Genomic DNA, 27,231 nt, shown 5'->3' with positions numbered 1-27,231 from the left:
CGTCAATCTGTTCATGATGATTTGCCAGATTATACTTAAATTTAACATATTTACAAAATATAACAAGTAAGGAAGTATGGTCGGTCAAGCCCGACCATATAATACCCTACACTAGGTAAAAGAGCAAAAACATTTTTCTTTTAAAATTTCAATAATTTATATTTTTGAGTGATTTTCGGAAGTGGGCCTTATATGGGGGCTATGACCAATTATGGACCGATCGCCATGAAATTAGGTCGTGTGATTTATGTCTATATTAAAGTTAAGTATGTTGAATTTTGTCTGTGTACCAACATTTTTAAGCGATTTATGCACGTTAAAGTGATTTTCGGAAGCGGGTCTATATGGGAGCTATGACTAATTATGGACCGTTCGTAACAAAATTTGGTGACATGAATTTTGTGTATATAAAACTAATTTGGAGCGGAATTTGTGGAGATACATATATAAATTAAACATTTATGACCGATAAAGTCCAATTTCGGGAGGACATTTGTATGGGGGCTAGGTGAAATAGTGGACCGATTTCAGCCAGTTTCAATAGGCTTGGTCCTTGAGCCGAAAAAATAATATGTACCAAATTTCATAGAAATATCTTCAAAATTGCGACCTGTACTCTGCGCACAAGGTTTACATGGACAGCCAGCCAGCCGACTAGACGGACGGACTGACGGACATCGTTTAATCGACTCAGAAATTGATTCTAAGTCGATCGGTATACTCTAAGGTGGGTGTTAGACTAATATTTTTGGGCGTTACAAACATCTGCACAAACGCATTATACCCTCCCCACTATGGTGGTGTAGGGTATAACAAGTAAGAGAGTTATAATCGGCTGTGCCGAATCTTATATACCCTTCACCAAATTATACTTCAAAATACAAATTTTAAATATTTTTAGGTAAACAAAATTTTTTTTTTCCAAAGTTGTTTTTCTTTCATTTTTTGTTACAAATGTTTTTTTGAATTGTTATTTTTAAATTTTTTAAATTTAATTTTTTTTTTTAATTTAAAATTTTTTTTTTAATTTTTTAAATTTAAATTTTGGTCTTTGAAATGTCGATCATTAGATATCCATATTGTCTATATTAATGACTTCGTAATCCAGATATATGTAGGTCAAAAATAGGTCAAAAATCGAGGTTGTTCTGGTTTTTTCCTCATATCTCAGCCATTTGTGGACCGATTTTGCTGATTTTAAATAGCAAACTTCTCAAAAGCATGTCTGACAGAATTATATAAGATTTGGATCCCGAAGATATTTGGGGTCTTCAGAAAATTGATTAACAACAGACAGACGGACGGACAGACAGACGGAGATGGCTTAATCGACTCCGCTATTTATAAGGATCCAGAATAATATACAGTGTACTCTCTCTTTGCGGACACGTCCCATAAACGGACATTTTTTCAGTCCCAAACAAATTCTTTTGAATTATTTTCTACTCTCAATAGCGGACACCTATCAAAACCGGACAAATTTGTCAGTCCCTTAGATGTCCGTTTCTGAGAGTAAGTACACAGTACTTTATGGGGTCGGAAATGAAAAATGTAGATATTACAAACGGAATGACAAACTTATATATACCCTTCTAACGAAGGTGAAGGGTATAAAAATAACTAGTTTCTTTATAATGCAATAATAAAATCTTGGAGAAAAAAGTTGAAAACATTTTTTTTTACAAACTCTTCTTTAAATTTGAATATTTTAAGCTAGATTTTAAGCTTTTAGTAAATCAATTTTAAAATGATTATAGCCTGCTCTTTAATCGTTTATTTCCATATCTAATTATAGAAATCTAACAAAAATTACCAAAGTTATGGACAATTTTATTACCTAACCTCTGAATTAATATTAATCATACGTACTGTAGGAGAAATTTTAGATTTTAAGGATTTGTGCCTATATTTATTAACTAAAATCTGCCAAATCAAACTAAAAAGTACATTTTCCCATTTTCCCCCTAAATTATGTGGAACTTTTATTAATTTGCCCCGTAAATAATAATGTTGATGATGTTACAAAACTGCATATTTAAAATTGTGATTATTTAATTTTCTTCCTTACGCTTCGTTGTTTTTGAACGTTATTTTATGGTTTTATTTTCCACACTGTCTAATGTATTTTCATCAGTTTAATACTCTAAGAAGATGCTCCTGCAGCAATTTCAAAAGGGAAGCAGAAAATTTCAAAACTAACTAACAAAATATGTGATTGCAAAAGAGCAGAAAATACTACTACTACTGTCTCTACCACAACCAGGCGCGGATTCAGAGGGGGTGAAATAGGAAATCCCCCCCCCAAAATTGAAAAGTTTTCAGGAATAAAAAGAAAAATGTAGAACAAATTTTAATTTACCGCTCCCCCCCAAATGGTTGACGTGGATCCGCGCCTGACCACAACCAACCTAGAAACAACACATAGGACTTTAATTAATACGACACAGTACTGTTGCTACTCACTACCACCCAGCAGTTAAGCACAAGTAGTCAATGTTTCTCTTATAGACAGTAATTACCACTAATGTCTGATCACTTTGCAGACTCCACCTTTATACACATCTGCTCAAAATAATAGATACACCAAAATTTATTTTTTAAAAACGAAAAAAAATAATGGTATATTGTAAAATTATAAAAAAAATTCAGTCGATTTTTATTTATAGTTAAAAGGAGAGTAAAAAACAAAAACAAAATATTTCATAATTAATAAAAAATATTATAAAGTAAATTAAATTTCTTAAATTTCGAAAAATTTGGTGCTCATAATAATAGATACATTTTTAAAAATTCTTATTAAACAAAAGCTAATAAATTTTATCTTAAAAAAATTAGTTTATTATTAAAGTAAAGCTAGTATCCAGTATATCCACCTTTGTTTTGTAAAACTTTCTCCACTCTTCTGGGCATACTGGATATCAAGTTCTGACACTTCTCCAATGGAATCTCGTACCATATTTTTTGCGTTTTCTCCCATAAATCGTCTTTATTTTTGAAAACTTCCTTCGAAAGCCTTATCTTTAATTCACTCCACAAGTTTTCTATTGGGTTTAAATCAGGGGATTGGCTGGGCCAGCTTAAAACAGGTACGTTATTCTCCAAGAACCAGTTTTTAACTAATCTTGAACTATGTTTTGGGTCGTTGTCCTGCTGGAATGTCCATATTAATGGCATATTTTCCGATGCATATGGAAGCATTACGTTTTCCAATATGTCTCTATACCCACTAGCATTCATGGTATCTTCTATTCGGAATATCGGACCAACACCATTCCATGAAACGCAACCCCAAACCATTATGTTTCCCCCGCCATGTTTTACCGTCTTTTTTGTAAATTTAACGTGGAATTCTTTTCCTTTTGGTCGGCGTACATTTCTTTGGCAGTCGTTTCCAAACAAATTTATTTTTGTTTCGTCGCTCCATAAAATATTTCTCCATTTTTTTTCGCCTTCACACCCGGACCATTGTAAGTGCTCTTTAGCAAATTCTAATCTTGTCTTGATATTTTTTTGGCGCATTAGTGGCACTTTTCTGGCAATTCTTCCCGGCAATTTAGCTTGTAAAAGACGACGACGAACTGTTTGTGGACTGATTTCGTTACATAGCTCCGCAGAAATAGCTTTCGATGATATGAAAGGGTCTTTTTTAACCATAAGGACGATCCGCCTATCTGTTTCTGGACTGGTTTTCTTTGGTCTACCGCGAGTTTCTCTTTTTTGTTTTTTAGATAAAGCATTTTGGACAAAATGTAAAGATCTTCCTATGCTCTTTGCTATTTCCCGTAATGATTTTCCTTGATTTCTCATCCTTTGAACAATTTTTTTCTCATCTTCGGTACAATGATGATTTCGTCCCATTTTCTTCAAAAGAGTCCTATTTTTTATAAAATTGTTGCTAAAATTTAAATTATACTTACTGTTTCACGTAAATAGGAACAAAAAATTGCACAAAAAAAAAATTGTATATAAACAAATTACAAATTACTGATGTGTATCTATTTTTATGAGCAAATAATTTTTTGTAATTCAAATAAATTCGTTTTTAAAAATCAACATGAAAGCAAATAGTTGCCAGATTTTTGACTGACATGACATTGCCAGATAGAAATTTTAATAATATGATGTATTCTTAACGCTTGCGAGGAAATTTTCAATGTTACCGCCATTTAAATTTTTTCCAATTAGGTGTATCTATTATTTTGAGCAGATGTGTATATTTGGATTACTAAGTCATTAATATAGACAATATGGATATCTAATGATAGATATTTCATAGTTCATTGCAATGATGTACAGTGGTTGACAAAGCAATGGAAACTTTTCCAAATATTCCATATGTAGCCCAAAATTTAAAATATTTTTTTAAAATAAAAATTGTTTATATAAATTAACTGAAAAACAAACAACATATTTAATTATATTCTGAAAAAAGGGAACAAAATTAAAAATATTCACAATTTCGCTACTGACAAAACAATGGAAACTTTTAAACTTCTGCAAGAAAGAAGTGTAAAACGAAAATAATATTTAAAAGAACGATGTAAAAAGCATCCTGTTAACAGTTATTTTATTTTTAAATTCTGGAAATTTTTTCACAATTTCTTTTTCTAAGTTTTTCGCATAATTGTTTTTTTTTCAAAGTTAACGAAAATGGCTAAAGTTAAGATTTGTGATGACTTAAAAAATAAAATAATTAACGATTTTAAAGCTGGTTTAAAACAAAAAAGTATCTGTGACAAATATTCCATAAATAAATCAGCAGTTTCAAAAATTATAAAGAAATTTCGTAAGACCGGTTCTGTAAAAACTCGTAAGGCTACTCCTAGACAAGATAATTTAATAGCGAGAGAGTTCAAGAAATTCCCAAAAATAACTCCTCGAGAGGTTGTTAATTAGAAATAAGTACCCGAACAGTTAGTCGCAGGGCAAATGAGGCTGGTCTTGATTGCTATCGTCCTCTGAAAAAACCACTCATTTCTAAAAAGAACCGTTCTGCTCGTCTACAATTTGCCAGGGATAATTTAAACTGGTCGATACAGAAATGGAATACTGTCCTCTTTTCCGACGAATTCAAATACAATTTAAGAGGCAGTGATGGGAGAACATTTGTAAGACGACCAAAGGGAAAAAGATTAGATCCAAATAAGACTGTAAAGTTTGGCGATGGCAATATTATGGTATGGGGATGTTTTTCAGGGCAAGGTATGGTCCCAATTCATATTATAAAAGATACCATGACAGGTATAGGATACAGAACCATATTAAACGATGTTATGTATCCATACGCTGAGGAAAATATGCCCCTAGTTTGGAGATTCCAACACGATAACGACCCGAAACACACCTCTAGGGTTGTAACGGAGTGGAGTGGTTACAATCCAACGAGGTACGTGTTTTGAAATGGACCGCCCAATCGCCAGATCTCAATCCCATAGAAAATCTATGGGAAATTGTAGATCGTAAAATAAGGACCCAAAATTACACCAGGAAGTAAGATTTATCGGAGGCGGTTATAAGGGAATGGCAAAATATTTCAAAGGAGACCATTGATTCTTTAATTGGTTCAATGCATCGGTGATGTGTAGCAGTTATAAAAAATAAGGGATACCCAGCAAAATATTGAGTTATTGCAAAGTTTAGACCATATTTGTTAAAATAATACCAAGTTTCCATTGTTTTGTCAATGCCGTAATAAAGAAATCTTTTAATTTTGTTTTCTCATTTTTAGAATTTAATTAATTATGTCCTTTGTTTTTTGTTAAATTAAGTTAATAAAAGTAAACAAATAAAATACTACAAAAATTTTTAAATTTTTTAAAAAATTATTTCAGATTTAAGGCCACTAATGAAATATTTGGAAAAGTTTCCATTGTTTTGTCAACCACTGTATATTTAGAATCCTTATAGATATCGGAGTCGATTAAGCCATATCTGTCTGTCTGTTGAAATCAATTTCTGCAGACCCCACTTATCTTCGGGATCAAAATCTCCTATAATTCTGTCAAGACATGCTTTCGAGAAGTTTCCTATTTAAAATCAGCAAAATCGGTTCACAAATGGCTGATATATGAGGAAAAAACCAGGACAACCTCGATTTTTGACCTTTTTTTGACCTATAACTGGATTATTAAGTCATTAATATAGACAATATGGATATCTAATGATAGATATTTCAAAGACCTTTGCAATGATCTATATAATACCATAGAAAGTTGGACCTACAACGGGTCAAAATCGGAAACAATTTTTATTAAAAAAAAAAAAAAAAATTAAAAAACAAAAAAATTTATTTTTAAATTTAAAAAAAAAAAATTTAAATTCGAAAAAATTTTTTTCCAAAAAATGAAAAAAAAAACTGGATAAATTTTGTTTACCTTAAAATATTTAACATTTGTATTTTGAAGTATAATTTGATGAAGGGTATATAAGATTCGGCACAGCCGAATATAGCTCTCTTACTTGTTTTGGTCTATATCTGGATACTAAGTCATTAATATAGACAATATGGATATCTAATGATAGATATTTCAAAGACCTTTCCAACGACACATGTTAAGCCATAGTAATTCGGATCAACAATGGATCAAAATCGGGAAAAATATTTTTTAATCACTTTATTTCAACCATGTTTTTGTTGATTAAATGACAAAACCAAAAGTATTTTTTAAGGGCAGCTCTAATATACATACAATACATTTAATAACCAATATTTGTGTACGGATGGATATAAATGTGTTATAATAATCATATTTTCTATGGTTAACTAATCGATTTTTGCAAAAGTATGAGTAAAACACTCATAACTTTGTGTATTTGGATTTAATGTAAATTCTCTTTAAAGTTGTTTAAATGATTGTTGGATTTCCCCTAAAGACACATTTCATAGCATGATATAATTAAAGTTATAGTTAGAGTTTTAAAGATAAGGAAGATAGAAGGGAGGACAGACAATATTTATAAATGTTTATATGAATGTTTATATGAGCGTATGTTAAGGAAATACATATCAATTTAAAGTGAAAACCGTACTAAAAGGTTTATCTTGCCTAAGAAAAACTACTTAAAATCGTTAGTTTTCCAAAAAATTGTCTAAGAAATGATTTCTTAAATTAATGATATCTATCGACAAAACATGTGAAATTTATCTTCCCATCAGAAAATTGCTATCGTGACATTCCCATAAACTTTTCATTCACAATTTACTTTTCATTATTGTTTACAAAATTCCATCTAAAAATTTCACAACATGGGGAATTTTTTCACCTGAAAAATGTTGATGAACGAAAAATGAGAAAAGGGAATTTCATGTGAAATATTGATTCGAGATAGGGGTGATTATTTTGGAGAGGGGCGAAACCTATGGTCATGATCGGTTCATTATTATAGAAAACTAGTTGACATAGCCTTATCTACATCGTTGCAATGGACTTTGAAATATCTATCATTAGATATCCATATTGTCTATATTAATGACTTAGTAATCCAGATATAGGTCAAAAATCGAGGTTGTCTTGGTTTTTTCCTCATATCCCAGCCATTTGTGGACCGATTTTGCTGATTTTAAATAGCAAAATTCTCGAAAGCATGTCTGACAGAATTATTGAAGATTTGGATCCCGAAGATATCTGGGGTCTTCAGAAAATTGATTTCAACAGACTCCGCTATCTATAAGGATCCAGAATATATATACTTTATAGGGTCGGAAATGAAAAATGTAGAAATTACAAACGGAATGACAAACTTATATATACCCTTCTCACGAAGGTGAAGGGTATAAAAAAGTACCATTAGAAGTACGAAAAAGTACCATTAGTTATCTCTCTCTTTAGTACCTTTAAGTACCATTTCACTTACCCCCGTTAACACGAAGTCTGGTTATGTGCTAATGGATGTTTGAATCATATCAGTTAATTTTTATATCAAAAAAAAAGTTCCATAAGAAGAAAAAGTACCGATTCCCATTTATCCTTTTGAACACCTGTCAAGCCTGAAGAAGGAACCAATGTTTAAACTTTTATCAAAATTTGCTTAATACATTTAAATTAAATCTATTTTCCTTTTTGGTACTTTTTCCCCCATTCAGATGTTAGAAAATTGTATTAAAATAAACTTCAGTATCGTGAAGGCTCATTGATATTGATATGCCTCTGTCAATTTATAGAAAAATATAATTTTTAAAAAGTACCAAATTTATATTTGGTATTTTTTGATATCTAAAGAATATGATTTAAAAATTATTTCTGTGTTTATTGATTAAAAGGTACATAGGGTCTCAAAAAGGTATTAAAACACAGTTTTCACCCGTTTTCTCCCTTAAAAGTACCAAACACTTGTTTCTCTTTTTTAAATGGATGAAGCGGCTTTTTAAAGGTTTTTTGTGTGTGTATTGGTTTAGAAGATAAGATGATATATAAATTCTTATTGGATCTATGCGGGGAGAGGAGAACCTACAATTCAAATTTCATGACTATAGCTTCAGACTTTTGGGCTGTGCGAAGAACTGTTACAAATTTAGAATCCCACTTTTTCTTACATTCAATTTGGCAACTCTTTTTTCCAATAATATATTTGTGTGGCTTATCATGGGCAAATAATTCAATGCGTTAATAGTGTCATACACACTTTGGGGTCTATTGATTTAATTGCCCAAACAAACAAATTTTGTTTCACATACATGCGTATTTATATGGCTTAAAATACTATTTACTTTAATTTAAATTACGTACTAAAATTGAATACACAATTGTTGTCAATATGTTTATGTATTTACAATTGAATCGTTTATTTCAAAAACCTGTCAAGCAACAAATTATTGTTTTTTTTACAAAATTTATATTTTTTCCTATGAAAGTTAACCATTTGTGTAAAAGTTTCATAAACATAAAACATAGATTTCTTGGCTTTGTTTCACCTTAATAAGGTGCAGTATTTTTATTAGATTAAGAGATGCTTTTACCGTTACAAAACAGCAAACTTCCAATAACTCAATTTTGGATTTTTTGTTGCTTGACTGGTTTTTGAAATAAACGATTCAATTGAATAATTGAACATTATGAAATATCTAGAAATAAACTGATGTAAGAAAATATCAAGATAAAAGTCGAGTACCTATTATAAGAACAAAATTTATTAACAAATCATTAAAACAAACAGAGTTTTATTGAGTATAATAAAAATTTTTAAGGAAAATTTGTTTAAAATTAATTGTAACATTTGTAGTCAAATTTGTTGACCTGTTTTACCTCAAATTCAATTAACTATAACTAAAATCAATTGTAACATTTACTTTATTGCATATTTCATCTATTTATTTGAAGTTTAAATTATGTTTGTCTTACAAATAATGATAATATTTTAATAATGTATACAATTTCCACACAATCTATTTAGTAAAGTTGTTTAGAGAATGAATTAAAATTTGAAATATTTAATTTGTTTAGCTCAATTGTAATAGAAATATGAATGTTATTGAAAACATAATATTATCATTACTTTATTTAAAATGTATTTTATTTAAAGAGCTCTCAAAAAAACAGTTTCTATTACTTTAACCATGACTGTATTTATGTGGTTCATTCATAATTGTTTGTATTTCTTTCTTTTTTTTATAAATAACTCTTGTTTACAATGTTAAATATTCATCAAAAGTACTTGTTTTTGTTGTTAGTGCTGCAGTTGCTGCTGCACTTGGCTTTGTGTAGAAAAATGCGTATGCAAAATACATAAACACAACAAATGAGAGCATACATATGAAGAGCAAGAGAGGGTGGATGGATGGGTGTTTGTTTGTTTGTGATATATTGCTGTTATAGAACTTTCAGCTTTTGTATATGAGAAAGAAAAACAATGTAAAGGGTTATGAAGAGGAAGAAGAAAAGTATCTAAAAATAGTTGTTATTATAGAGTGCTGTGCATGTATAAATTTACCCAGCAAACAAATCTGGATGTAATTTAAAGTAAATATTATTTTCACGACTTCTTAAGCAATAGTACATAACAATTCACTTTAAATACGAATAAATTTGTCAATAATAAAGTTCTTAGGAATATCAACCAAAACTCTTTTTAAATGTATTCTACAAATTTACCACCATATTTTCATAATCAATTTTAGCTTGAACTACTTCTTGGTAATGTAATTTTATTTTTGCTGGGTATGTGCTGTATACATGCAAGTAGTTGTGGCTGTGGTTGTAGCTGTTAGTTATGTTGCTTTATTAAGTCAATAGTTGAAGTGTAAAAGTGGCAAGAACTACACAACATGCAATGCATTCTAAACTTATGCTATTTGTAATTGTTGCTTGTTAACAGTTGAAGATGAACTATATGAATAGTTTTTTTTTTAACACATCTTCTCATTATTTATTCTGGGGGAAAATAGAGAATAAAAGCTACTACCACAATACAATTGCTACTACAGAAACTATGAATATATCCAACAAAATATCAATAGAATGATGAATGAATACATAATTAAATGAATAAAAAATGTTTCATTTGAAGGAGTACTTTCTTGGTTTTATATAAAAGAAATTATTTTTCTTTCATTTTTAATAAATAATTTAGAGTTAAACTTTAATATAAAAGTTAATTTTGGCTGGCAAAGAACAATTTATTCAAAAACGGTTCATAAACAATTCATAAATATGATGAAACTGTTAATGTTTCACTAGAAACATGAAATTAAACATTTGGTACAATTAAAGCTGATACGTTATTACTAGGAAATTGTTAGAAGTTTAATTAGAATCAGCCCAATTATAGAAATAAATTCCCCGGGAGTGAACATTGAATTTTTATAATAAAAATGGGAAAAGGAAAAAAACTAATGAGGAATTTTTTTTCATAATTGGTCTGAATGTCTATTTTTACTAATAAACCTTTGCGTAAGTAAATCGTGCTCTACAGAAAATAAAATAATCTCTTCCTTTCTTTTAACACTAAATTATGAAAATCATATTAATTAGGTTTCTTCAAATAGAAAAAGATTTAAGATCTGTTTTATTTTAACGTAAGTACTTTCTTTTAAATTATATTTGACATTTTCTCTAGTATTCCAAGTAGTTTTGAAATAAATTTGTTTCCCTCTTCTCATTGCTTATCTTTCAATTACTTCAGCGACATTATAACAGTCAAAGGAGGAAAATTTATGATAAAGATTTATTTCAAAACAAAATGCACTGAAAAATACATAAATAAGATATATAGTAAACAACACTAATTATGGACTTCATTTTCATAATAATAGCAATAATATTGCAAAGGACAAAATGGCCAAAAGAGAATAGAGGATAAAAAAAAGTCAGCACAAAAAGTACTTTTAAGGTAGAATATTTTTTTGTTCAAAATACCAACTTGATGATGGACACTTATAAGAAGATTAAATGTTAAGAATAACTTGGCAACTGAAAAAACAAAATAATTGCATAAAATGGAAAAAATAAGTAACAATAATAAACAAGTTAAAAAGGGAATACATAATTAACAAACGTAAGTTAGTTTGAAGAGTTTGAAGGACAGATAATTACAAGATGTTATTACGGAAAAACGATGTTAAAAAACAAGGTTGGCAAGCAATGCGAAACGGTTAAAGTATAACGGCAATGCTGATTTAACTATTATGAAAACACCTTGTTAAAACCAATTAACGAAATGGTTAAAAGATAAGGGTAACACTAAATTTTCGGTAACGGTAGCTTAGCGGTAACGGTGCTGTTATTTCGGTAACGCTAATTTTAATACGATAATTTCATTCTAAATTAAATTATGAATAAAATTGAAATAAAAAATTTGTATTTTTATACCCTTCGCCATGAGTGGCAAGGTTATATATAAGTTTATCATTCCATTTATAATTTCTACATTTTTCATTTGCAACCCACAAAGTATATATGTATATTGTGGATCGTTATATATAGCGAAGTCGATATAACCATGTCCGTTCATCCATCTGTATGTTGAAATCAACTTTTCGTAACCCCCAAATAACTTACATACATGATTCATATATTAATATATCGGGAATTCTTCCGGCTCGGTTGCTATGTAAAATCGATAAAATCGGCCCACAAATGTCTGAGATATAAGGAAAAAACCAGGACAACCTCGATTTTTGCCTTATTTTTGATCTACACATCTGCTCAAAATAATAGATACACCAAAATTTATTTTTTAAAAACGAAAAAAAATAATGGTATATTGTAAAATTATAAAAAAAATTCAGTCGATTTTTATTTATAGTTAAAAGGAGAGTAAAAAACAAAATATTTCATAATTAATAATAAATATTATAAAGTAAATTAAATTTCTTAAATTTCGAAAAATTTGGTGCTCATAATAATAGATACATTTTTAAAAATTCTTATTAAACAAAAGCTAATAAATTTTATCTTAAAAAAATTAGTTTATTATTAAAGTAAAGCTAGTATCCAGTATATCCACCTTTGTTTTGTAAAACTTTCTCCACTCTTCTGGGCATACTGGATATCAAGTTCTGACACTTCTCCAATGGAATCTCGTACCATATTTTTTGCGTTTTCTCCCATAAATCGTCTTTATTTTTGAAAACTTCCTTCGAAAGCCTTATCTTTAATTCACTCCACAAGTTTTCTATTGGGTTTAAATCAGGGGATTGGCTGGGCGAGCTTAAAACAGGTACGTTATTCTCCAAGAACCAGGTTTTAACTAATCTTGAACTATGTTTTGGGTCGTTGTCCTGCTGGAATGTCCATATTAATGGCATATTTTCCGATGCATATGGAAGCATTACGTTTTCCAATATGTCTCTATACCCACTAGCATTCATGGTATCTTCTATTCGGAATATCGGACCAACACCATTCCATGAAAAGCAACCCCAAACCATTATGTTTCCCCCGCCATGTTTTACCGTCTTTTTTGTAAATTTAACGTGGAATTCTTTTCCTTTTGGTCGGCGTACATTTCTTTGGCAGTCGTTTCTAAACAAATTTATTTTTGTTTCGTCGCTCCATAAAATATTTCTCCATTTTTTTTCGCCTTCACACCCGGACCATTGTAAGTGCTCTTTAGCAAATTCTAATCTTGTCTTGATATTTTTTTGGCGCATTAGTGGCACTTTTCTGGCAATTCTTCCCGGCAATTTAGCTTGTAAAAGACGACGACGAACTGTTTGTGGACTGATTTCGTTACATAGCTCCGCAGAAATAGCTTTCGATGATATGAAAGGGTATTTTTTAACCATAAGGACGATCCGCCTATCTGTTTCTGGACTGGTTTTCTTTGGTCTACCGCGAGTTTCTCTTTTTTGTTTTTTAGATAAAGCATTTTGGACAAAATGTAAAGATCTTCCTATGCTCTTTGCTATTTCCCGTAATGATTTTCCTTGATTTCTCATCGTTTGAACAATTTTTTTCTCATCTTCGGTACAATGATGATTTCGTCCCATTTTCTTCAAAAGAGTCCTATTTTTTATAAAATTGTTGCTAAAATTTAAATTATACTTACTGTTTCACGTAAATAGGAACAAAAAATTGCACAAAAAAAAAATTGTATATAAACAAATTACAAATTACTGATGTGTATCTATTTTTATGAGCAAATAATTTTTTGTAATTCAAATAAATTCGTTTTTAAAAATCAACATGAAAGCAAATAGTTGCCAGATTTTTGACTGACATGACATTGCCAGATAGAAATTTTAATAATATGATGTATTCTTAACGCTTGCGAGGAAATTTTCAATGTTACCGCCATTTAAATTTTTTCCAATTAGGTGTATCTATTATTTTGAGCAGATGTGTATATTTGGATTACTAAGTCATTAATATAGACAATATGGATATCTAATGATAGATATTTCATAGTTCATTGCAATGATGTACAGTGGTTGACAAAGCAATGGAAACTTTTCCAAATATTCCATATGTAGCCCAAAATTTAAAATATTTTTTTAAAATAAAAATTGTTTATATAAATTAACTGAAAAACAAACAACATATTTAATTATATTCTGAAAAAAGGGAACAAAATTAAAAATATTCACAATTTCGCTACTGACAAAACAATGGAAACTTTTAAACTTCTGCAAGAAAGAAGTGTAAAACGAAAATAATATTTAAAAGAACGATGTAAAAAGCATCCTGTTAACAGTTATTTTATTTTTAAATTCTGGAAATTTTTTCACAATTTCTTTTTCTAAGTTTTTCGCATAATTGTTTTTTTTTCAAAGTTAACGAAAATGGCTAAAGTTAAGATTTGTGATGACTTAAAAAATAAAATAATTAACGATTTTAAAGCTGGTTTAAAACAAAAAAGTATCTGTGACAAATATTCCATAAATAAATCAGCAGTTTCAAAAATTATAAAGAAATTTCGTAAGACCGGTTCTGTAAAAACTCGTAAGGCTACTCCTAGACAAGATAATTTAATAGCGAGAGAGTTCAAGAAATTCCCAAAAATAACTCCTCGAGAGGTTGTTAATTAGAAATAAGTACCCGAACAGTTAGTCGCAGGGCAAATGAGGCTGGTCTTGATTGCTATCGTCCTCTGAAAAAACCACTCATTTCTAAAAAGAACCGTTCTGCTCGTCTACAATTTGCCAGGGATAATTTAAACTGGTCGATACAGAAATGGAATACTGTCCTCTTTTCCGACGAATTCAAATACAATTTAAGAGGCAGTGATGGGAGAACATTTGTAAGACGACCAAAGGGAAAAAGATTAGATCCAAATAAGACTGTAAAGTTTGGCGATGGCAATATTATGGTATGGGGATGTTTTTCAGGGCAAGGTATGGTCCCAATTCATATTATAAAAGATACCATGACAGGTATAGGATACAGAACCATATTAAACGATGTTATGTATCCATACGCTGAGGAAAATATGCCCCTAGTTTGGAGATTCCAACACGATAACGACCCGAAACACACCTCTAGGGTTGTAACGGAGTGGAGTGGTTACAATCCAACGAGGTACGTGTTTTGAAATGGACCGCCCAATCGCCAGATCTCAATCCCATAGAAAATCTATGGGAAATTGTAGATCGTAAAATAAGGACCCAAAATTACACCAGGAAGGAAGATTTATCGGAGGCGGTTATAAGGGAATGGCAAAATATTTCAAAGGAGACCATTGACTCTTTAATTGGTTCAATGCATCGTCGATGTGTAGCAGTTATAAAAAATAAGGGATAACCAACTAAATATTGAGTGTTTAGACCATATTTGTTAAAATAATACCCAAGTTTCCAATGTTTTGTCAATGCCGTAATAAGGAAATCTTTTAATTTTTTCTCATTTTTTGAATTTAATTAATTATGTCCTTTGTTTTTTGTTAAATTAAGTTAATAAAAGTATACAAATAAAATACTAGAAAAATGTTAAAAGTTTTTAAAAAATTATTTCAGATTTTAGGCCACTAATGAAATATTTGGAAAAGTTTCCATTGTTTTGTCAACCACTGTATATAAGGCTATTATAGTAAGTTGGACCTACAATGGGGCAAAATCGGAAAAAAATTTTTTCAACTCGAATTTTTTTTTTTCATAAAAAATTTTTTTTCTTAAATTCTTTTTCCAAAAATTTTTTTTTAAAATTAAAAAAAAATTTAAAAAACTTTTTTAAAAAAAATTGGAAAAAAATTTCTCAGACAAATATGGCTGGGGGGATAAATTCCATGATGAACTAGAGGTTATAGCAAGAGATGATCTGATTTATCAGGAAAATAAGCAGACTATTTTAAGTGACAGTCTTTGAAGAACACCGGTCTAAATTTATTTTCTTTCCTTCAGACCAGGATTTTATTTTATTTCACTTCAATTCTTGTATTCACATCCAGGTCTATTCCTGAAGGTTAGTTATCACAATGGATCCTAAGGATCTCTGAGTGGCAATGTATTGTAATATTGTATTAATACTGAAAACATCTTGGATCTTCTATTGAATTTCTAATACATTATAATCATTTGTTTCCTTCTTTTGGATAATAAAATCTATAAGTTAGGAGTTTAATTTATGAAAATCTTTATACAAATGTTGTTTAAGTCCCTTAACTCTAACATTTGTAATTATTTTCTAAGATTTACTTTATGAATGTAATTTTCAATCTTTGATTTTCACATTTAAAACATCTATCAAAAAACAATATTAAATTTGCCACTATTTTCATTTTAAATACATTTTAAATATCATCTCTCTGCAGCTTCCCATTTCCATTTCACATCTGATTTAACTGAATTTTAGATTTTCCAAAATTTTACAATGCCTTGTATTGTAGGTATTCTAATACAAATAATGTGAGTTGATTGCAATTGTATATTGTGATTTGCATTTCGCTACGTCTGTCATACTTTTATTCATGCCAACAAGTGAAATAGTAGTTTAAACAGAAACAAATACATTTTTGGCAAATTAAACAACTTTACCAGGAATATATGTCACAGGGTGATCCAAAAAGAGATGTAAAATTAAAATTATTATAGAAAAGATACCATTGTCTTGATTTTAAAAAACAATCAGCCCAACTATGAATAAAAAATTCCCCTGGAGTTTTTATTAAAAATGGGAAAACTCCCGGAGAATTTTTATTCATAATTGGGCAGAATATCTGATACTTTACGAAAATTCACTAAAGTAACGATATAAGATAAAAAATAAAGCCTACTTTAAGGCTGCATGATAAATTATCTAGGTAAAGATTATCTACAAGCAGAAAGGAAAGGGAAAAGCTCCCATTAGTTCGCCGTTTCTAAAACGATAGTTATCACAACTTTAAATTAATGTCATTCCGATTTCCCATATTTGGTTAGGTTAAGATAGGAATAGTTTGGATATAAAATATTCTTATAGTTAGTGAGTTTCCGATACTAAAATCTCCTCTTGTTGTGATTCCCCTGTGCTATTATGCAACTTTGTAATAATAGCATTTGCATTTCAGTGTCATTCCAACTATAATACCTTTTGTATAGATGATTTGATGCAAAACAAACAACACATTTTCCACGCACACGAATCTAGTTTTATAAATGTACTAGCTAAACCGGTTCGCTTCGACACAGCAATCGTAATTAAACAATGTTTAATAACATTATAGGATTTAGGTTAAAAAATTTGTGTTTGCGCAAATAAATGGTATTATTAATGATACCTTTTGAATTCACATTTTCTCAGAATCATAAATACTTAATTTAATGTTTCTAGAATCTAGATCCATTAATAAAATACCCAAAAAGTACTATTAGTGGGGAAAAAGTACCTGTTGGTCCCTCACTTGTAGATTGTAGCTCTGTCGGCATCATGTGTTTTTAGTTTTCTTATTCTAGATTCATTATTTTAGAAAAATCAAAAAGTACCATTTCAACAACGAAAAAGTACCAATAGTTCTGATTTTTTGATTATTTCTTACTCAGTCGGAATCATGTGTGTTTAATTTCCAGATTCTAGGTTCATTATTATAGAAAATACAAAAAGTACCATTTGAAAAATTAAAAAGTACCATTAGTTCTCCTTTTATGGTACCTAATACCATTATGACCCCTATCCTTGACTATTTCTTACTCACTCGGCATCATGTGTGTTTAATTTGCTGATTTTAGGTTCATTTATTATAGAAAATTCAAAATATACCATTTGAACAATGAAAAAGTACCATTAGTTCCCTTTTTTTGGTACCTAATATCATTATGTCCCCTATTCTTGATTCTTTCTTACTCAGTTGGCATCATGTGTGTTTAATTTGCTGATTTTAGGTTCATTTATTATAGGAAATACAAAAAGTACAATTTCAACTACGAAAAAGTACCAATAGTTCTGCTTTTTTGGTACCTAATAGCATTATGGCCCCTATACTTGATTCTTTCTTACTCAGTTGGCATCATAAGCGTTTAATTTCCTGATTCTAGGTTCATTATTATAGAAAATACAATAAGTACCATTTCAACTACGAAAAAGTACCATTAGTTCTCCTTTTTTGGTACCTAATATCATCATGCTCCCTATCCTTGATTCTTTCTTTCTCGGTCGTAATCATGTGTGTTTAATTTCCAGATTCTAGGTTCATTATTATAGAAAATACAAAAAGTACCATTTCAACAACGAAAAAGTAGCATTAGTTCTACTTTTTTGGTACCTAATATCATTATGCTCCCTATCCTTGATTCTTTCTTTCTCAGTCGTAATCATGTGTGTTTAATTTTCAGATTCTAGATTCATTATTATAGAAAATTCAAAATGTACCATTTGAACATTGAAAAAGTACCATTAGTTTCCCTTTTTGGTACCTAATACCATTATGTCCAATATCCTTGATTATTTCTTACTTAGTTGGGATAATGTTTGTTTAATTTACAGATTCTAGGTTCATTATTATAGAAAATTCAAAATATACAATTTGAACAATGAAAAAGTACCATTAGTTCTCCATTTTTGGTACCTAATAGCATTATGGCCCCTATCCTTGACTCTTTCTTACTCACTCGGCATCATGTGTGTTTAATTTTCAGATTCTATATTCATTATTATAGAAAATTCAAAATATACCATTTTAACAATGGAAAAGTACCATTAGTTCCCCTTTTTTGGTACCTAATATCATTATGTCCCCTATCCTTGATTATTTCTTACTCAGTCGGGATGTTTGTTTAATTTCCAAATTCTAGGTTCATTATTATAGAAAATACAAAAAGTACCATTTCATCAACGAAAAAGTACTAATAGTTCTCCATTTTTGGTACCTAATACCATTATGGCCCCTATTCTTGACTCTTTCTTACTCACTCGGCATCATGTGTGTTTAATTTGCTGATTTTAGGTTCATTTATTATAGAAAATTCAAAAAGGACCATTTGAACAATGAAAAAGTACCAATAGTTCCCCATTTTTGGTACCTAATACCATTATGTCCCCTATCCTTGATTATTTCTTACTTAGTCGGGATAATGTTTGTTTAATTTACAAATTCTAGGTTCATTATTATAGAAAATTCAAAATATACAATTTGAACAATGAAAAAGTACCATTATTTCCCCTTTTTTGGTACCTAATACCATTATGTCCCCTATCCTTGACTATTTCTTACTCACTCGGCATCATGTGTGTTTAATTTTCAGATTCTAGATTTATTATTATAGAAAATACAAAAAGTACCATTTCAACTACGAAAAAGTACCATTTCAACTACGAAAAAGTACCATTAGTTCCCCTTTTTTGGAACCTAATACCATTATGTCCCCTATCCTTGATTATCTCTTACTCAGTCGGGATAATGTTTGTTTAATTTCCAGATTCTAGGCTCATTATTATAGAAAATACAAAAAGTACCATTTCAACAACGAAAAAGTACCATTAGTTCTCCTTTTTTTGGTACCTAATACCATAATAGGTTCATTATTATAGAAAATTCAAAAAGTACCATTTCAACAACGAAAAAGTACCATTAGTTCTCCATTTTTGGTACCTAATATCATCATACTCCCTATCCTTGATTCTATCTTTCTCAGTCGTAATCATGTGTGTTTAATTTTCAGATTCTAGATTCATTATTATAGAAAATTCAAAAAGTACCATTTCAACAATGAAGAAGTACCATTAGTTCTGCTTTTTTGGTACCTAATACCATTATGGCCCTTATCCTTGATTATTTCTTTACTCAGAATAATATCAGCCAAATATAAAAATATTTTGTGACACTATGCCTCAAAATCGACTCAAATAAAGTAACAAATAAAATCATTTTAGTTAACAAATGTTCATCAAATTATCTTCAAAAATTTTAAAAACAAATTTATTTTCCCGTTTTTGCCCCCAAAGGGTTCTAATTTCCAAAAAGTACCAAACACGTATTTGGTATTTTTTTTGATAAGTAAATACTACTATTTAAAATTGATTTATTTTTTTTTATGTTTAAAACATACCAAAAAAAGTACCAAACCATAGATTTCACGTATTCGAATTTCAAAGAAAAGTACCAAAAACCTATCAGCTAATTTTTTAAGTAGATAAATATGTATTTTCAATTTTGTTTGTATCTGTATTAGTTTGGAAGATATAAGGTTATCGGTTTTACCCGTTTCGAATTTCCAATAATCCCTTCTTAATGGATCTACATTGGGAAAGAGGAACCTATAGTCCAAATATCATGACTACCTTTATGCGTTTCGGGTGAACGATGTTGAATCAGTCAGTCACTCAGTAACGTTACTCTTTTATATAATTGTGTATAGATTTTTTGGTAATGGAGATTGATGTTGATAATTTCCATAAAGTATATTCGTAATTAGAAATAATGTACATATTTCTAATGGAGGAATAGTGAACAGGGAACAAAATTCCAAATAAACTGTGAATTTTTCTTAAATTTTTTGAAAATATTCTCCAACTAACATTTGTGATATTATATTGCAAATCTATAGCCTATTTTAAAGTCGTTGTAACAGGCATACAATAAAAAACTGTATTATAATATTAATTTTTCGATTATACAATACATAGATTGTTGCAGAGTTTTGATTACATTTTAACTTCCGTTATATTTAAATAAACTTCCGTGAGAATTTCAACGGAAATCCTTTAAATATTAACAAAGTAAGGTTAAATAGTCATGACTACCATAGTGTAAGAGATAAAAGCTGAATAAAGTTCAAAATGATAAATATGTATGCAAAACAAACTATGAGGTCTACCACCTGACATATTTGTTAGGGAAATAGTGCATTAGAACATGAAGTAGAGATAAGTTGAAATATAATAAATCAAATAAAATTTGCAGTAAAATAATAAAGATAATGATATTGAATTTACAATGAACTGGAAATTAAGGAGGTGGTACTTAACATGATTTGACTTGATTTGGACAAAAAAAATAAATCATCTCAAATATGTATTAAATTAAATAACTGAATGATCCAATACGGAATCTGTTATACATAATATCGTTTATTTTTGCTTATTTAAGAACAAAATTAAGTTTTGCAAACAATTTTAAATTAAAAGAAAGGGCAACAGTTGAAGTTCATCTAAGGCTATAGAAAAAGCCAAAACTAAATCTGCAAAAGCAGACATGAAAGACGCTAAAAAAAAGACTAAGGAAGGAGCCATGATAGAAGCCAAAAAAAATACTACGGAAGGAGCCAGGATTAAAGCTAAACTGAGACTATATAACGAGCCATGATTGAAGCCAAACTAAGACTCCATAAAGAGCTACGATTGAAGCCAAACTAAGACTCTATACACAGCCACGATTGTAGCCATACTAAGACTCTATAAAGAGCCAAGATTGAAGCCAAACTAAGACTCTATACAGAGCCACGATTGTAGCCAAACTAAGACTTGATAAAGAGCCACGATTGAAGCCAAACTAAGTCTCTATAAACCCCCACGATTGAAGCCAAACTAAGACTCTATAAAGAGCCATGTTTGAAGTCAAACTAAGACTCTATAAAGAGCAACGATTGAAGCCAAAGTAAGACTCTATAAAGAACCACGATTGAAGCCAAACTAAGACTCTTTAAAGATCCATGATTGAAGCCAAACTAAGACCCTATAAATAGCCATGATTGAAGCCAAACTAAGACTCTTTAAAGATGCATGATTGAAGCCAAACTAAGACCCTATAAATAGCCATGATTGAAGCCAAATTATGACTCTATAAATAGCCATGATTAAAGCCAAACTAAGAATCTATAAAGAACCACGATTGAAGTCAAACTAAGACTCTATAAAGAGGCACGATTGAAGCCAAACTAAGACTCTATAAAGTGCCCTGATTGAAGCCAAACTAAGATTTTATAAAGAGCCACGATTGAAGCCAAACTAAGACTCTATAAAGAGCAACGATTGAAGCCAAACTAAGACTCTATACAGGGCCACTATTGTAGTCAAACTAAGACTTGATAAAGAGCCACGATTGAAGCCAAACTAAGACTCTATGAAGAGCAACCATTGAAGCCAAACTAAGACTCTATAAAGAGCCACGATTGAAGCCAAACCAAGACTCTCTAAAGAGCCACGATTGAAGCCAAACTAAGACTCTATAAAGAGCGACGATTGAAGTCAAACTAAGACTCTACAAAGAGCCACAATTAAAGCTAAATTAAGACTATAAAGAACCACGATTGAAACCATTCTAAGACTCTATAAAGAGCCACGATTGAAGCCAAACTAAGACTCTATAACGAGTCACCATTGAAGCCAAACTAAGACATGATAAAGAGCCACGATTGAAGCCAAACTAAAACTCTATACACAGCCATCATTGTAGCCATACTAAGACTCTATAAAGAGCCAAGTTTGAAGTCAAACTAAGACTCAATAAAGAGCCATGATTGAAGCCAAACTAAGACTCTATAAAGAGCCAGGATTGAAGCCAAACTAAGATTCCATAAAAAGCCATGATTGAAGCCAAACAAAGAGCCACGATTGAAGCCAAACTAAGACTTTATAAAGAGCCACGGTTGAAGCAAACTATGACAAGATTGAGCTATAAAATGATCCACGATAGAAGCAAACTATGACTGGGACAAGATTGAGCTATAAAATGAACCACGATTGAAGCAAGCTATGACTGGGACAAGAGTGAGCTATAAAATGAACCACGATTGAAGCAAGCTATAACTATTGAAACAGTCAAGATTGAGCTATAAAATGAACCACGATTGAAGCAAGCTATGACTATTGAAACAGTCAAGATTGAGCTATAAAATGATCCACGATTGAAGCAAACTTTGACTATTGAATGAGCAAAGATTGAGCTATAAAATGATCCACGATTGAAGCAAACTTTGACTATTGAATGAGCTAAGATTGAGCTATAAAATGATCCACGATTGAAGCAAACTATGACTATTGAATGAGCAAAGATTGAGTTATAAAATGTTCCACGATTGAAGCAAACTATGACTATTGAATGAGCAAATATTGAGCTATAAAATGTTCCACGATTGAAGCAAACTTTGACTATTGAATGCGCTAAGATTGAGCTATAAAATGATCCACGATTAAAGCTAAACTGAGGCTATAAAAAAATCCTATGACTGAAGCCAATGAAGCCTATAATTGAAGCCAAACCCTGAATATTCAAAGACCTACGAATGTAGCTAAACTATGGCTTTACAAAGATCGACAATTGAAGCTAAACTAATTGGGTTTGGGAATAATTGGTTATTTTTCATCATTTGTTTCTCCTAATTTTCATATATTTAGCAATATCTCCTTTGTTACAATAAATTCTTTGAAATTTCTTATCAATTTTAGCTTATTTGGCATATGGAAATTTAATACCAATCAAATTTATTATCAATACTTATGCAGTTCATATTTCTCCACAAGTTTTAATAGTGTAACACAGGCAATTTTACTTAAATACTCTATGGTTTAGAATATTAAGCAGAATATGGTTTATCCTGCTTAATGGGATTTTGTAAAAACAAAAGAGGCCTAGCAAATAGAGTATTAAATTAAATTATCTTTAGGGAACACGAAAACAATAGAAATAAAATACTTAATACATATTTCCAAATAAACAACAAACATCCTTATGAAACTATTGAAAATATTGCATAAATATTATTGTATAGAAATTTCTAATCTATGATAACCATTCAAACTGTTAATAGTTATAATAACAATATTGCTATGTATTTATCTTTATCTATAGATAGGTTTCAACACAATGAAAATATGTATGCATGTTTTATTTATACAATCAAATTATTTATGATGAAATTCTCTTAAGGATTCATACAGAAAAGAAAACTTATGCTCAAGTGTATTTAAGGAAAGAAATTATATTATAAGGAGAATAAATGGAGTAAACAAAATTATCCAAGTAAAGCAGGCAAATAATAATATGTATGCATATTATTATAAGACCAATAAATATATAATGGAATCTTTAGAATAGTAATCAAGGCGACTTTATGGCATCCTTTACAAAAAAAAGTAAATACCCAAGAACATTTTCAGAACTTGTTCACACAATAACTAGTTCTAGAACGATTGTAATCAGAACCACTTCGAATTGTTTAATTATCATTGGAACTAATGATATCGTAATTACTTCTGGAACCGGTTCTGTCGAACTGTATTGTGATTCTAAAACAAATCTATCGAAATTTTAAGGAACCAGTTCTTTGGAACTAGTTATACATAGGTTCTAGATAGGGTTGTCATTTATTTGAGTTTAATTTTGTTCGAATCATCGGCTTCATGAAACTAGTTCCTAGCGTGACAATTGCAAACAAAAATCACGAAAGCAAGCATTAGTTCTAGAACTGTTCCCAAGAATGGGTGTTTGCTTCATAAAACTTCTATGGAACTAGTTCCAAGTTTGTAAATTTCAAACAATAATCGCTGATTAAAGAAGTGGTTCCAGAATCGTTGTAAATAGTACGCTAGCTCCACAACGCTTCTTTAGAACCAGTTCTGTAGGTGACAATTCCAAACAAAAATCACTAAACAAAAACGATTAATGGCTATATTTATTCGTTTTAGAACTAGTTGTGGAACTAATACCATTTTTCCTGGGATTTAATGGATTCTTGATATTTTCTTTTTGTGTTTAGCACTAGGTTAATCGATTATTCGAATCAAATCCAAAATTATTCATCTGCTTCTTGAAACAATTTCAAACAGAAATCACGAACACAAGAACTAGTTCTAGAACTGTAACCAACAATGTGTGTTTGTTCGTAAAGCTTATCTAGAACTAGTTCCTAGTTTGAAAATTTCAAACAATAATCATTGATTATAGAACTGGTTCCAGAAACGTTCTAAATAATGTAAGTTAGCTCCACAACGCTTCTTTAGAACCAGTTTTGTAGGTGACATTTCCAAACAAAAATCACTAAACAAGAACGAGTCTGGCTATATTCATTCGTTGTAGAACTAGTTTTGGAACTAATACTTTTATCCAGGGATTTTAAGGATTCTTAGAACTAGTTCCTAGTTTGAAAATTTCAAACAATAATCATTGATTAAAGAACTCGTTCCAGAACTATTATAAAAGTTCACTAGCTCCGCAACGCTTCCTTAGAACAACTTCTGTATGTGACAATTCCAAACAAAAATCAATATAGTGTAAAAATCTAAACCTGTCCAGTGATAATCAACACTGTGTTAGCTGCATGCTCTGTAATCACAGAAGATATGCAGTTCGTACCAAGTCCAATCGAGTCCAAATGGTCCTCTTAGTAGCGCTAACCGATTCATTTGACAACCTTTCCTGAGCCAATTCAAAACATACCCGCCAAGTAAGCAAATCTGATTCGTGTAACATAGCATCCACCCTTGCGATATCATCCGCAATAAGATTGCCAACAATATCAGCGTGTCCACGTCTATGATACTGTTGAATGCCTCGCCATCTCATTCAGATACACTGGGCATTTTTGATGTGGTAGGTTGACTGTTAGACTGTGACTGTCAGATATCCGAACGTACTGTTTAACGCTGATTCCTTAACTTGAAGAATACTACAAGTCTAAAAGCAATTTTAATTTCAAACTCCTCAATGAAGATGCCACCACCACAACCCTCCTTACCCTTCTGGAAACATCGGTGAAAAATTACCAAAACTTGTCCCATCTGAGTAGGAGAAGGCTCTGAATATCTCTCAGAGCTGAAGGATCTTGTGGATATTGGACTTCAAATACAATAATCAACATTGTCGTGACAATTCCAAACAAAAATCATTAATCCCATCACCAAACAAGAAAGAGTACTCGTTTTAGAACTTTTTTCCTGGAATTTAAAGGATTCTTGATATTTTCTGGTTGTATTTAGTCACTAGATGAACAAATAACTGAATAACTGTTTAATCGTTCCACAACAATTGAATTTACGTTCCAAAACAAAGCGAGTCTCACTCGGCCAAAGACTGTTAACTCACTTGGATCCATTCAAATCTGATCCCATTGTGATACCCAAGGACTAGACAGCAGGGTATTTACAATACTTCCGTTGCCTCCAAATTAAACCAGCCAGATTCCCTGATGAAAGAGTAGATTCGTCTACGATTCATCATTGATAGCTCATCCAGGCATGAATGAGTACTGGTTATATTCATTCGTTTTAGAACTTTTTCCTGGGATTTTGATGATTATTAAAATTATCTGGTTGTATTTAGTCACTAGAAAAACAAATAACTGAATAACTGTTTAATTGTTTAATTGTCCCACAACAATTGGAATTACGTTCCAAAACGAAGCGAGTCTTACTCGACCAAAGACTGTTAACTCGGCGACAAATGATCGAAGGTTAGGTTCCATGGGCAGCTGCTCCTCAAGCAGCTCACTTGGGTGCATTCAAATCTGATCCCGTTATGATACAAAAGGAGTAGACAGCAGGGTATTTACAATACTTCCGTTGCCTACAAGTTAAACCAGCCAGATTCCCGGATGAAGGAGTAGATTCGTTTACAATTCATCATTGATAGCTCATCCAAGCATGATAGGAATGGAAATCCGAGGATGCGTTCCCTCAGGTTTGTCAGCAAGGTGATACACAGTCTCTTGCTCTTCTTAATTATAACAGTTTCTACAGTAATCATTATACCGTAGGCCCATTCTTCTAGCATGTCTCCCAATTAAACAGTGTCCTGTAATAAAGGAGACAATTAGCCTTATTTGCTCACGATGGTATTCTATCACCCCTATCTCGAATCAATATTTCACATGAAATATATTCCCTTTTCCCATTTCTCGTTCATCAACTTTGTGAAAAAATTCCCCATGTTCTGAAATTTTTAGATGGAATTTTGTAAACAATAAACAGCTGTTACGAACAAAATCAACTATTGTGAATGAAATGTTCACAAGAATATCACGATAGCAATTTTCCCTTCGAGGGAAATGGATATTTCATGGGAACAAAATTTCACATGTTATTGCCGATAGAGGTGTATAAGTAGATTCGTCCTTCTGGCATCATATACAAGCCAAGACGACTTCGCTGTAGCACAGGAAGGTTCATTAGTCCTCCTGTTTCTGCTGAACAGCCATCTTGCATTTAACAAGGGAAATACCAGAAAAATGGTCGATCGCCTCCTCACTCATCATCGCACCCCTTTTGGCCAAATCATCTGTTATACAATTTCCCTGATTTCCATCGTGCCCAGGGACCCATATAAACGTTATCCTAGAATGTCTCGCTATCTCATTTAGGTATACCCGGCATTCCTCGGTTAACCTAGATGTCCTGAAGACACCCGCTATTCCGTTAACGGCAGCCTTAAGTTAGGTTATAAAGGCAGCTAGTA

The 27,231-nt window shown here is 30.9% G+C and overlaps 1 protein-coding gene across 4 annotated transcripts in view; it reads right to left on the bottom strand.

Moving 5' to 3' along the window:
- Positions 1 to 27,231, bottom strand: part of Setd3 (SET domain containing 3) — a 57,135-nt gene that overhangs the window by 9,063 nt on the left and 20,841 nt on the right. The gene's annotated exons all lie outside the window — the stretch shown is intronic.

The sequence above is a fragment of the Calliphora vicina genome, chromosome 4, assembly GCF_958450345.1.
Source record: "Calliphora vicina chromosome 4, idCalVici1.1, whole genome shotgun sequence".
Classification (NCBI taxonomy): domain Eukaryota; kingdom Metazoa; phylum Arthropoda; class Insecta; order Diptera; family Calliphoridae; genus Calliphora; species Calliphora vicina.
Note: the sequence above shows the minus strand (reverse complement) of the source record. Positions and strands in the feature narration are given on the sequence as shown.